Consider the following 14449-nt stretch of genomic DNA (forward strand, 5'->3'; position numbering starts at 1 on the left):
GTTTCCTGCCCTTCTTCCATCTTGCAAAAGGTCAGAAATTGATCAAAAGCATGTAAGTAAAATCTGACAGCTAAAAGTGCAATAGCCTCATTCTGCTGCAGGGACGCATCAGCACCAACAATTGAAAAACTCCTGAAGACATGGACTGTTTTTTGTGCAAAGAAACCAGGCTTGGATATCCTATATATCATAAGATAACATTCATGTCAAATTACAGGAGATCGCTAATGGCACCCGAAACAAATTCATCACATGGTGCACAGTAATCTTCCTGTACACAACAGAATTTCCAAGAAAACTGAGTATGGCATTGCTTCCTGGAAACCAGCTTGGATTTAACACAGATAACCTGAATCACCAACTCCGGTAATATCAACTGGTGTTGTTGCAGTTGTGGCCTGTCTAGCAAACTATAGTAAAACTCATTTTCTTAAACATGAGGTTATAGAAATGGCTGAAATCAGATCAACCAGCAGGATTAAATTCTTATAATTTCCTGCTGATTAATCAGCTACACTGTGTATTCCTTTCATAAGCCAAAAGAAAATGAAGATTGAGGAGAAAGGAGGCTAGAGGGTAGCTGGAAAGGGGTGGAATTTGAAATTAAAATGTAAATAATGGAAATACTCAGCAGGTCAGACAGTATCTGTGAAGAGAGAAACAGAGTTAACATTTGATGTTCAAAGTATATTTACTATTAAAGTATGTATGCAGTATACAACCCTGAGATTCATCTTCCCACAGACAGCCACAAAACAAATACCATGTAACCCATTCAAAGAAAACATCAAACACCCAACATGCAAAAAAAGAACAAATCATGCAAATGGAAAAAGAATGAGCAAATACCACAAAGAATATTAAACATCAAAATGCAGAGTCCTTGTTCAGTTCAGTCCAATTTAGCTCTGTATCATTCATAGACTGTAGGTCACTGAGACAGTCTGCATCGAAGTGCCCTGATCAAAATCATGCAAACTAGCAATAAAAAAGTTGTACCTAGAAACCAGAAACATACATAACATGAACTGCAGAGTCCTTGAAAAATGAGTCCAATTCACAAACCCCGTTGATCAAACCTTGTCGATCATGGAGCCAATCATGGGTTTGCACTCCACCATTAAGCCAAATAATCCATTCTCAACCACACCATATACCCTTGGGGACAGCAAAAACACCAGATCACTCAGTCAGCCCAAAAATACATTATCAAAATGTAAATTCTGGGATCCAATCGCACACAGGTTAGGAGAAATATATTTTTTAAAAATAAGTAGTTTCGTGAACTGTCTGCAGGAAGTTACCGTTAGTCGTTGGTGCCATCTTGACAGACATGATTATATCAATGATCTTTCAGAAATGAAGTGGGAAACAATGCTTTGTCTGAATTTCTGCTGGCTGAAATTAATCCTTCGTTTAAACTGAGAAAAATACTGAAGTTGTTCTGCAAGTTAAATACTGAAAGTTAGATTCAATTTAATTGAATCATTGGTTCACCACAGCTCATCCCTTCTTCAACATGAACTGATATATACACAAAACGGAATTAAAATCAAACTGCTCCAACAAATAAATTACATCCATAATTTAATACATTGCAGAACATTTTGTTTCTTTGACAGATATTTATAGCAGTAAAGCAATGAGTCATATTTAGATTGCTTTCCAAAATAAACCGTGAGTAAACAAGACATCAAGATGTGATATAAATACTGTATATTGCTTTTTGCATGCTAAAAATGTATCCTCTGAAGATAATATGTGTGCATTTTCCAAATGGTGAATCATAAGTACATGCTAATATATTTAAATGGTAGCAAGACTTTCAGAATTAGGGAGATAAAGTGGGTGTGGGGGGTAGAGGACATGTTTTTTTTGGACATATTTAACAACAAAATATTAAAGATAAATGAGTGGAGCTGAAAAAAGGCATAGAACAGAAAAATGATTGATAGATTTCTTCTATTGTAATCAATAAAGAAAGCATTTGTTGTTCAAAGAAAAAAATTGATCACAAACATCAATAAACTTCAACAGCGATACACATAAAAGTTGCTGGTGAACGCAGCAGGCCAGGCACAGCACCTCCTCCTAGAGATGCTGCCTGGCCTGCTGCGTTCACCAGCAACTCTTATGTGTGTTGCTTGAATTTCCAGCATTTGCAGAATTCCTGTTGTTTGCATTTTTAAACTTCAACAGCGATCATGTATGTATTTATTTAATTAGAGGTACAGAGTTGACGGAACAGGCCCTTCCGGCCCAATGAGCCATGCCACCTAGCAACCCACCTATTTAACCCTAGCCTAATCACATGACGATTTACAATGACCGATTAACCTATGAAATGGTACGGCTTTGGGAGGAAACCACAGCACCCAGAGGAAACCCATGCAGTTATGGGGAGAACATATAAGTTCCTTACAGATGGCACTGGAATTAAACACCGAACTCTGATGCTCTGAACTGCAATAGAGTAATACTTGTTCCAAAGTTGATAACAGAAAAAAAAACACAGGAAACAAGGCAAAAATGCATTGTACGGATATTCTGCCAAATGGCTACAAATGGATGATTATCATGCCAGTGATTCTAATTATACAAAACACTTGATAAGTCAGTACTGCATTAGAATATAAAAATAAGTAATTTTAAATGTCACTGTATAACAGAAACTGTGTGATAACACCTGATAACTTAGGGATTCCTTGAATGTGTTAACATTAATTTCATTTTTTCATCATTGGAGATGTCAATATTTAAGATACTTACATTACAAGATATTATAAGATATGAACAAGAGTGGATATGTAACACTCTTTGCAAGCTCTATTATTCACTTAGATGATAATTGACTTCCATCTCAGATGCATTTACCAACAGATTGATGTCATTATCAAATTAACATTTCAAGCCTGAAACTTCCAAAGATTTCTGCATCCATAGCTTTTTGGGGGAAAGAATAACAGGTTTCATAAATTTTGTGTGAAAAGGAGCTTCTTTATTTTCCTTCTCACTGGCTGGTGTCAAATGTTAACATCAAATATGCTTGATGAACTGCATTATTATGCCCAGTTCAACAAAAGGTTGTTATGCTAGAAGACATAAAATTTGTGTGACCTTAAGTGAATCTCCTAGCATCTCAATGCAGACTGAGGGTTCCCAGAAGTGACAGCTACTCCATTCAGTTACCTCAGTCTATGTCCTGATGTTGCCATTGATTGAAGGTTTCTCAACACCTGTAGCCTACTCTATGATCAGAAAGGGACTCCCGTGAAGACTTCACTTTAGCAACTTCTGACACATTTCCATGGAACAGCCTTCTAATACTGCTGTTCTCTGTCCAGCAACTAACAATGTATGTACCCAATAAAAAAAACCTGATTTTAACATTGCATCAAGGGAATAAGCCATAGTAATACTTACTTCTTTTATAAAGCAAAAATGTTCCAAATTGACACCTTTTTGGATGGCATCCAATCTGGAATTTCCACTAACCTTCATACAAAGTAGTACACAAAAGATGGATGCAATCAAATTACTAGTCAAATGACTGATTATTCTTAATTCTCTCATCAATAAAACTGACCTCTTCTACCTCTTTTCACTTAAAAAAAACCTCAGTGACTGATCTTTTAAAGAACCAGGGATGAATCAAATAGTCTCTGAGTTTCAATGATTTCTAAAGAACAAGTAGATGATTACAATCAAGTGACTTAATTCCAGGAATCATGTTTATGCTGAGAACAGGCTTAATGGCACAACAAACTTTGTACCATCTACAGTATGTGCCTGCACAGAATGACAGGCATTACGTCAAGCAAGTGAAATTAGGGTTTTTTTTTATGCAGCTGCATTATAATTTCTATGTGTAGTCTACATCAAAGCAGCTGATTTAATAGGAAACAAATTGACGCACTATTTTGGTTCGAAAACTTTTGATAAAATGCAATCAAAATTACTCTCTACCCACAATTTCTCCAACAGCCACAAGTGTGTTACAGTTTATCCTGCCAATTTCATTACTTGTGAGTTTCAAGTCAGTTCCATTTATAAAAATAGTAATGGATTTCTGGCTGAGAGATTATAGGATGTAATAAACTTGTTTGTCAGAAGGATAAATGGAAAATCCATCTGTACACAAGATCTAATTGCTTTCACAGACAATGTGCTTCCTTATTACCATACTGTGATACTCTGAGCCACGTGCTGAAATCACTGCACCAGTTTACGACGAGTCACAATATTTATTTAGCGTAAACCCTTATTCTTCTTTCAGAAAGTATTAATGTAATATTTGATAACATAATACCAAAACACAAAAAATGTAGAATAAATAAAGTGAGAAACATTATTATAAATAAAGTGTGAAATTTCAATTCGGCTAGCTTCACATAAGAATGTTTGTTACACAGAAATGCATATACCAATAGCTTTTTCCTGTCTGTGCAAACATTCATTTCAGCATGAACCATGGATTTATTTGAATTAAGTATTGAAAAATTTTGCTGTGTTTGTATCTAAATAATATGCTTTATCTTCTATGAAATTTTGCTTACTGCATTTCAGAAAGTGATCAATATGAATAAAATTTAACATAAGTAAAAAATTAAATATCAAAATTAAAAATTATAACTATTCACATCTATTGTATAAAATTCATCTTTTAAAAATAGAGTTAGTGAGTAACAAAAGTCTAACTAATTTTACATAGATGATACGTGTTTTAGTTTCTCCACTTCATCCCTGTGTTGTTGGCAGGTAGCACACAAAATCAAGATGTCACAAATCTAACTCTACACAAAGACATGCTCAATCCACTTACTTCCTGTGGAGTGTGTTCTTTATGGATCCAGCAAAATCAATTTGCAGAACATGTAGACAAATACACACAAGAGGAGTTTTAAACAAAGTGTGTCCTTATCATTAAAGGCTCCTTTTTAACAGCCTCTGAAGAACTTTCTAAGAACATTGTTACAGCCCAGTGGGTCATAAGTCATGTGACATAATCGTTAAAGAAACAACAGCCTCAAAGCAACAATTTATTATTCACAACCGATATTGCAGAAAAAAAACACTGACTATCTCCCATTGTAATGCTGAGAAGAGAAGCCTGTTTGACTGTATGCCTTTCCGGACATGCTCTGGAATAGGGACTCAGAATCAATAGAAGATCAAATTCCTTCTGACTTTACCCACGGCTTTTTAATCCAATGTGTTTGAGTTACCATGATGAAAGTAGACACTGCTGAACAGGTGAAGGACAATGTGCAGCAAATTTTCAACACTGGCTCCTTCATACTAATACTTCCAATATATATGGTCGGGGATTGTCTTATCACAAAATTCAAGGTGATCTGATACTGAACTCAGTAAACATACAAGTCAATGTTTCCCACCCGAGGATGGTATTCACTTGATTTTTCATTTCTATATTATGTTTTCTACCGAACCTCTCCCCTTTCTTCTCTGATTCGGTATGTCACTAAAGACTCTTACAAATTTCCATAGATGTATGCTGGTAACCAGTTTGATTGAGTTAATCACAGTCTGGTATGGAGGCTCACTGCACAGGATTTCAAGATGTTGCAGACAGTTGTAGACTCAGCAAGCTGCATCATGGGCACAACCTTCCTCACCATTGTGGATGTCTTCAAGAGGTGGTCCCTCGAGAAGATGGAATCTATCACGAAGGATCCTCATTATCCAGAACCTATCCTCTTCTCATTGCTACCATAGGGAAGGAAGTACAGGAACCTGAAGACTAATACTCAACAATTCACAAACAGCTTCTTCCCCTCCACCATCAGATTTTTGTACAATCCATGAACCTATGAATGAGACCTTTTTATTCCTTATTTTTTGCACAATATATTCATTTTTCCAAATCATAATAGTATTACATCTTGTACTGTACAGAAACCACAAAATGAAATTTTTCCATTAATAATTTTAAATCTGATTCTGATTCCTCAGGAAGACTTCTTGCTCTGATTTGTTTCAATTACTAATGTCATAGAGAGAGTCTTGATATTTGCCAGGCTGTTCATTTACAAGATGAATCCAGTTCCATCCTTATTCAATGTTATAGTAAAACACTTCCAACTGAACTTACTATTCAATGGTCAGGATCAGGAATTATTGACATTGTCCTATTAATTCAGAGGGCGGAGAATAAGTCTCCTACCTTATCCATCACACTGAGCTATGCTGCAGGGAATGGAGATAATACATTGAAGCTCTGGTTTTCTCAATTCAGATCATTATTGGATCATTTGAGAAAGTCAATACTGTACAATCAAATATTCCTGCAAGTGGAATTTATTGATGGACACATGGCAACATATTAAATTGTAGAAATTCAGCAAAACATCGTTAAAATTACAGTGCTGAAAACACTCTCAGGTCCTGATGGCATCTTCCTGTATTGATGAAACGGCATTGACCAGTAAAACTACATTCTCTTTCAACCATATCTTTTGTTAATTTTCAGCCTCATTGGTATTTTAACTTCTTTCAAAGAAATATCATAAGTACAACTGTCCAAACAGCAGTACTAATGAACATGCTTTCTGATATTTCATTAGGTATCCCTGGTAAATAAACATAAAATTGTAGAAAACAAATTATTTTCTTAAGGGAAACTGACAGATGCTTGCCGCCAGTACTTATGAAATGTGTTTTAAATTAGCCTGGTTCATTTACTTGCTGTGAATTAGTAGCTATGATTCAGTTTCATTTAGTATGAGTCTTATGATTAAATATGAAACATTAATGGAGGATTAGTTACGATATCACAAAAACAGATGAACATCTTCACTTTCACTTGCACCTACTATCTTTCACATGAAGACTGTATTTACCCAAACACTTCCACAGCCACATCCTTATTGTCATCAACTGTCCCCACTTCTTTGTAACCTCTGTTGATTTAAACTCAAATTCCACTTTTCATGTTTCCCTTCCATTACTCACTGTCTTAGTTAAACAACTTTTGTACAGTTTGATGAAGAATCATCCACGTTAAGAACTGCAAGGAGAACATAGTCCAAGTTCAGATCTTCACAGATAAAGAAAGCATCAACTTGAGTTTGAGAATATAATCAAATGGTCCTGAATCAATAACCAAATATGACTAACTCCAGACCAAATGGAAATTGCCGATATATAAGGTAGACAGTGTCTTATCACCCATTGTTCTTTCAGCATGTTTATTTTATTTTTATTTTATTTAGAGATACAGTGTGGAATAGGGTCTTCTGGCCCTTCGAGCTGCGCTGCTCAGCAACGCCTGATTTAACCCTGGCCTAATCATAGGACAATTTACAATGAACAGTTAAACTACCCGGTAAGTCTTTGGAATATGGGAGCAAGCCAGGGCACTCGGGAAAACTCATGCATTCCACGGGGAAGCATACAAAGAGTCTTTACAAAACACCACCAGAAATGAACTCCAAACTCCGGTATACCCCAAGCTGTAATAGCATTGTGCTGACACTATGCTGCTGTGGCCCCCCCAATGGTGATTCAACAACAGATTCTATTATTGAGTAATGTGATTAATATTGATCATAAAGCCATCAACCCATAACTGCCTTGACTTCATCCCTCTCATCTTTGAACTTCCTATTCCAAGTATCTTCACTCCATTACATTCATTAACACACTTCCATATCAGTCCTTCTGAAAATGCTTCTTTCTTTCCTTCAACAAGGAGTCTTGTGCCACTGGCATGTCGTTCAACCATATCCCTTCCACTTCTCACAACACTAATCTCATCCATTTATCTCTGAACCAAAACCACAAGACGGCTCTCCTAATCTTTGCCTTCCTCCCAACTGCTCTTCAGGTATAATAAATCATTCAATCCTGTCAGTTCCTGCATGATGTCACCATCAATGACATCTGCCCATCCTCTTCCTTTGCAACATTTCAAATGGACCATTGTGTCTAAGACACCCTACTTCACACTTCAATTAACCCCAAAATATAATTCCTATCCTAAATTCTCTTTCTGTATGCAAATCAGATTCATCCCATGTGGTTTTAACATTTCTCTTCCTATCACCCAGACCTGCACATTTTCCATTCAAATTAGGTGGTGGTTTGTATTTTCATATGTTAAAAAAATTACTCCATGTTAACCCTAATGCTCAGACAGTATTTTTTCGGAATCATGGAGACCCTGTGCAGGATTCCCCTCCCCCGCTTTAGTATACAAGAACAACACTAAGCATCCAAATATTTAAATTCAACACACCTCTTCCTTTATCATCTCATTATACTTGACCTCCTGCAGCCTTCTAATGAAACTCAATGGAAGCTCACTCCACACTAGTTTGGTATACTTCTTTCTGATGTGACATTCAGCTCGACACTTTCAGATTGGCAATAAAACTAACATCTCTTACAGCCCACCTTGTTTTGGCTTTGATTATTACCTATTTTCTCATGTAATATCATCGCATTCTACCCTATCATGAATCTACCTTTATATCCTCCCCTCTCCGACTCTACATTTGTTTAAGTCCTGTTAAGTCACTATCTTTTCCTCGTTATAGAAGTCTGATGGCAAGTCATTGACCTAAAGCATTAAATTAATTTATCACTACTCAGGCTTTGCTGATCTGCTAAGCATTTTATGGCCTTATTTTCATCATTTTCTGCTTCATCTATTCAAGTATGCTAACTTTCCAAGGGAAAAAAATACAATTCTTTGGTTTACCAAAATAACTCAGATCTTTTTTATCCCCTAAATACGAGAGCAATCATGTGTGTATTCACCTGGGAAAAAAATGTAACCCTGGAATACACCGAAATTGGTAAGATTTAATACCTTACACTGTTCTATGTGTGCTATAACTACAGTGAAATGTATGTAGACAGCTGAGCTGTTTATAAGATGTTAAAGAAAGGAAATAAACTTCCAGATTACTGCAAAACAGAGCAGCAGTAGTGGTAATGAATTAATATTGTTCTCCAAGACAAAAATACATGCGATTCACGAAATTTAGCAACATATTATAAATAAATTAATTGTCAGCAAATTGAGATGCATGCAAAATCTTTTCTTCTCACAATGCTGCACAATTACTGCATGCAACTAATTTTAATGAAGGTTGTAAACTTACAGGTTTGGACAATTGAGAAGAATGAAGTGACATGCAATTTGATGCACACACTGTTAATGGACTGCTCATTATGAAGACACAGCAGGTGTCAGTGAACAGAACTGGTGAGTTGAAATCCCTTAATGCACAGAATGAATACACACTGTACAACTTTTTCTGTTGGTGACAAATCTACTGAACAGCAAAGCAGCAACTTCAGACTGAGTTCTTATTTTACTTTAGGCTCTAATTACCATTGTTCCAATGAAGGGCCGGATCTTGCAAAAATATATTAGAAATGTGTGGTGTCTTTGCAGAAGCAACAACGACAGTTGCTAATTATTATTGAAAAGAAAATTTAAAAACTGCAGGAGCTTTGTGTATTTCATGATGAATTGTGAAAAGAAATCATGAGAGACAACTGGAACTTGCTAATAGATGCTTATAATTACCTGTGCTGTAAATGAGCTTGGAATTAAGAACAAAATCTTTCATATGATCCAATTGCACTTCCTGTGCAACTAAGTGTAACCTAGAAACTGTGCATTATTATTGGGATATGTGATAGACTGAGAGTGAATAAATAGAGTAATTTATATTTTCAAGAAAGCAGTGAGAGAACTCCATGCATGGAGACAAGAGACAGCTTGCATTTGGTCAGAGTTAGCTGTCTTTGAAAAACGTGGGCTGTGTAGCGGAAATAGAACTAATTGCAGATCGGGACAAATGGGAATGGTCATTCCCAAATCCAGCACAAACTCAGATTGAAATTCTCCTTTACTGCAAATGGCTTAAACAAATTGAGTTTGGGATTTTCATGGTGATGCTTAGTGTGGGCAAGTCTTTATCAACCTGCACAGAAATTGTTAATCCAGGATAGCTGCAATTGTGAAGGAAAACATCAAATGATCCAGTGAATGAATACTCATAAAACTGGGATGAAATTGTGTCAAAGAATTGAGACATAAATATAGAAACATAGAAAACCTACAGCACAATGAAGGCCCTTAGGCCCACAAAGTTGTGCCGAACATGTCCCTACCTTAGAAATTACTCGGGTTACCCATAGCCCTCTATTTTTCTAAGCTCCATGTACCTATCCAAAAGTCTCTTAAAAGACCCTATCGTATCCGCCTCCACCACCATTGCCGGCAGCCCATTCCACACGCTCACCACTCTCTGCGTAAAAAAAATTTACTACTGACATCTCCTCTGTACCGACTCCCAAGCACCTTAAACCTGTGCCCACTTGTGGCATCCATTTCAGCCCTGGAAAAAAGCCTCTGACTATCCACACGATCAATGCCTCCCATCATCTTATACACCTCTATCAGGTCACCTCTCATCCTCCATCGCTCCAAGGAGAGAAGGCCGTGTTCACTCAACCTGTTTTCATAAGGCATGCTCCCCAATCCAGGCAACATCCTTGTAAGTCTCCTCTGCACTCTTTCTATGGTTTCCACATCCTTCCTGTAGTGAGGCGACCAGAACTGAGCACAGTACTCCAAGTGGGGTCTGACCAGGGTCCTATATAGCTGCAATATTACCTCTCGGCTCCTAAATTCAATTCCACGATTGATGAAGGCCAATACACCGTGTGCCTTCTTAACCACAGAGTCGACCTGCACATCTGCTTTGAGTGTCCTATGGACTCGGACCCCAAGATCCCTCTGATCCTCCACACCGCCAAGAGTCTTACCATTAATACTATATTCTGCCATCATATTTGACCTAACAAAATGAACCACTTCACACTTATCTGGGTTGAACTCCATCTGCTACTTCTCAGTTCAGCTTTGCATCCTATCAATGTCCTGCTGTATCCTCTGACAGCTCTCCACACTATCCACAACACCTCCAACCTTTGTCTCATCGGCAAACTTACTAACCCATCCCTCCACTTCCTCATCCAGGACATTTATAAAAATCACGAAGAAAAAGGGTCTCAGAACAGATCCCTGAGGCACTCCACTGGCGACCAACCTCCATGCAGAATATGACCCGTCTACAACCATTCTTTGCCTTCTTTGGGCAAGCCAGTTCTGGATCCACAAAGCAATGTCCCCTTGGATCCCATGCCTCCTTACTTTCTCAATAAGCCTTGCATGGGGTACATTATCAAATGCCTTGCTGAAATCCATGTACACTACATCTACGGCTCTACATTCATCAATGTGCTTAGTCACATCCTCAAAAAATTCAATCAGGCTCGTAAGGCACGACCTGCCCTTGACAAAGCCATGCTGCCTATTCCTAATCATATTATACCTCTCCAAATGTTCATAAATCCTGCCTCTCAGCACCTTCTCCATCAACATCAGCCACTGAAGTAAGACTCACTGGTCTATAATTTCCTGGGCTATCTCTACTCCCTTTCTTGAATAAGAGAACAACATCCGCAATCCTCCAATACTCTGGAACCTCTCCCGTCCCCATTGATGATGCAAAGATCATTGCCAGAGGCTCAGCAATCTCCTCCCTCGCCTCACACAGTATCGTGGGGTACATCTCATCCGGTCCCGGCGACTTATCCAACTTGATGCTTTCCAAAAGATCCAGCACATCTTCTTTCTTAATATCTACAGGCTCAAGCTTTTCAGTCTGCTGCAAGTCATCACTACAATCACCAAGATCCTTTTCCATAGTGAATACTGAAGTAAAGTATTCATTAAGTACCTCTGCTATTTCCTCCAGTTCCATATATACTTTCCCACTGTCACACTTGATAGGTCCTATTCTTTTACATCTTATCCTCTTGCTCTTCACATACTTGTAGAATGCCTTGGGGTTTTCCTTAATCCTGCCCACCAAGGCCTTCTCATGGCCCCTTCTGGCTCTCCTAATTTCATTCTTAAGCTCCTTCTTGGTAGCCTTATAATCTTCTAGATCTCTAACATTACCTAGCTCTCTGAACCTTTCATAAGCTTTTCTTTTCTTCTTGACAAGATTTACTACAGCCTTTGTACACTACGGTTCCTGTCCCCTAACATAACTTCCCTGTCTCATTGGAACATACCTATACAGAACTCCACACAGATATCCCCTGAACATTTGCCACATTTCTTCCATACCTTTCCCCGAGACCTTTATCTTGCTTCTAATTGTGCCGGTACATCTTGTAATTTTTGCCTTTCTTTTTGAAAATTCTAAATGCTAAGGAAGTTGGAAATGATAAGTGTAGTTGAAATCACTTAGATTAAAATGTGAATATTTGGCGCATGGGAATTTAAAATTATGAAAATTCAGGAAATGGGAGGAGAAGGGACATACTAATTGTTAAATCAGTGTTGAACTGAATACACATATGAAAATATGGTTAGGAAGAGGAATAGGTTACCAATGCCCTTGAGTCTGCTCTGCCATTCAGCAAGATCATGGCTAATCTGATTGCAGTCTGAACTCCACTTTGCTTAGTAACCTCTTCATCATTCAGAAATTCTTCATTTCTCTCTTTAAAAGACACTAATACTGGCTTTCCATATTTCTCCCCATAAGTGAATTTCTCATTTCATGGAGACAGAAGAGACTGCAGATGTTGGAGTGTGGACAAAGACAAGTTCTTGGGTGACTCAAAACAGCAACTGTCCATATCCCTCCATAGATTCTGCCTGACCCAGAGTTCAGAATCGGAATTAGGTTTAATATCACTGACATATGTCATGAAATTTGTTGTTTTGTGGCAGCAATATAGTGCAATACATAAAAAAATACTGCAAGTTTCTGAGTACTATATTTTAGAGAGGATTGTTGAACACTTGAAAAATTACAGGAGAAGAAAAAACAAATAAATAGATAAATTAATAAGAAATAAAATAAATTAATAGTGCAAAAGAAGAAGAGTAAATAGTGAACAGTTCATAGGTACATGGACCATTCAGAACTCTGACAGCAGAAGAAAAGAAGCTCTTCCTAAAACACTGAGTGTGTGTTTTCGGGCTTCTGTACCTTTTCCCTGATGGCAGTAATGAAAAGGAGTCATGTCCTGGATGCTGACAGTCCTTAATAATGGATGTCGCCTTCTTGAGGCACTGCCTTTTGAAGATGTCCTTGATGGTGAGGAGGTTTGGGCCTGTGATGGATCTGACTGAGTCTACAACCCTCTGCAGCCTATTTCAGTCCTGTGCTTTGGAGGCTCCATAGCAAGTGGTGACACAACCAGTTGGCATGCTCTCTGCCAAAAGAGTTTGGTGACATATCAAATCTCAAACGTCTAATGAAGAGTAGTTGTTGATGTGCCTTCTTCATGATTGCATCAATATGTAATGCCCAGAATAGATTCACTGAGATATTGACTCTCAGAAACTTAAAGCTGCTCACCCTTTACACTGTTAACCCCTCAGTGAGGACTGGCATGCAACTTCCCCTTCCTGTAGTCCACAATCAAGTCCTTGGTCTTACTGACATTGAGTGCAAAGGTGTTGTAACACAACTCAACCAGTTCATCCATCTCACCCCTGTATGCCTCGTTGTTGCTATTTGATATTATTCCAACAACAGTGGTGTTTTAAATTAATTTATAGATGGCGATTGAGCTGTGTCCAGGCACACAGACATGAGTGTAGAGAATAGAGCAGTGGGTTGAGCACACACCCTTGAGGTGGCTCATTTTTTTTAAAACTTCTCTTTCAGGTGTTTCATAATATTTTATAAAATGTGGTGGTCAGGATTTAATTCTCCATCAGAGGTTTAACCCATATTTTGTGAAAGTCTAGCTGGAAAAGTATCCTATTTCCATTCTTAACTGTCTTATCAACTTGTGCAATCAACACCTCTTTTCTTCATTTCCCCATCATATTCAGCTCTTAATTAAGCTCTATTTCACCTCATCGAGAATGTGATTTGATCCACATTTTGGAAGATTGCAGTCATGTGTATTCCGCTATGCGTGGATTAATAGTGTTTAGTAAATGGAACAAGGATAGCGTGACCTCAAAGGGCCAACCCGAAGGAATGAAGTGATGGTTAATGAGCTGACATTTTTCTTTGTTGTAATCAGGCTGCAGCTCTGCTCTGTGCATTCTTAAATCACTGGTATGCTTGAATCTTATCCAAGGCATACATTTACTTATCAAAAGTTGAATTGGTTGATCCCAAGCATTGTGCTGAAGAATATACTGCCTGCGTTTGATCAGCAAAAATAATTCATCCAGGAGAGTCTGCATCTATATTTCACTCAATTTTCAAAGTTAAATCTTTATTTTGTAGTATCATCTTTCTTGGTGAATGGTTACACGCATCGTCAGAAATAGAAGTAGGAATTAGTCTCCATGCTCTGCTGCCCAAGAATATTTCAACTAATCTTTTAGCTCAACTATGTTTTTCTGTTCTAGCTCAATTTTCCT

Source organism: Mobula hypostoma, chromosome X2 (assembly GCF_963921235.1).
Source record: "Mobula hypostoma chromosome X2, sMobHyp1.1, whole genome shotgun sequence".
Lineage (NCBI taxonomy): Eukaryota > Metazoa > Chordata > Chondrichthyes > Myliobatiformes > Myliobatidae > Mobula > Mobula hypostoma.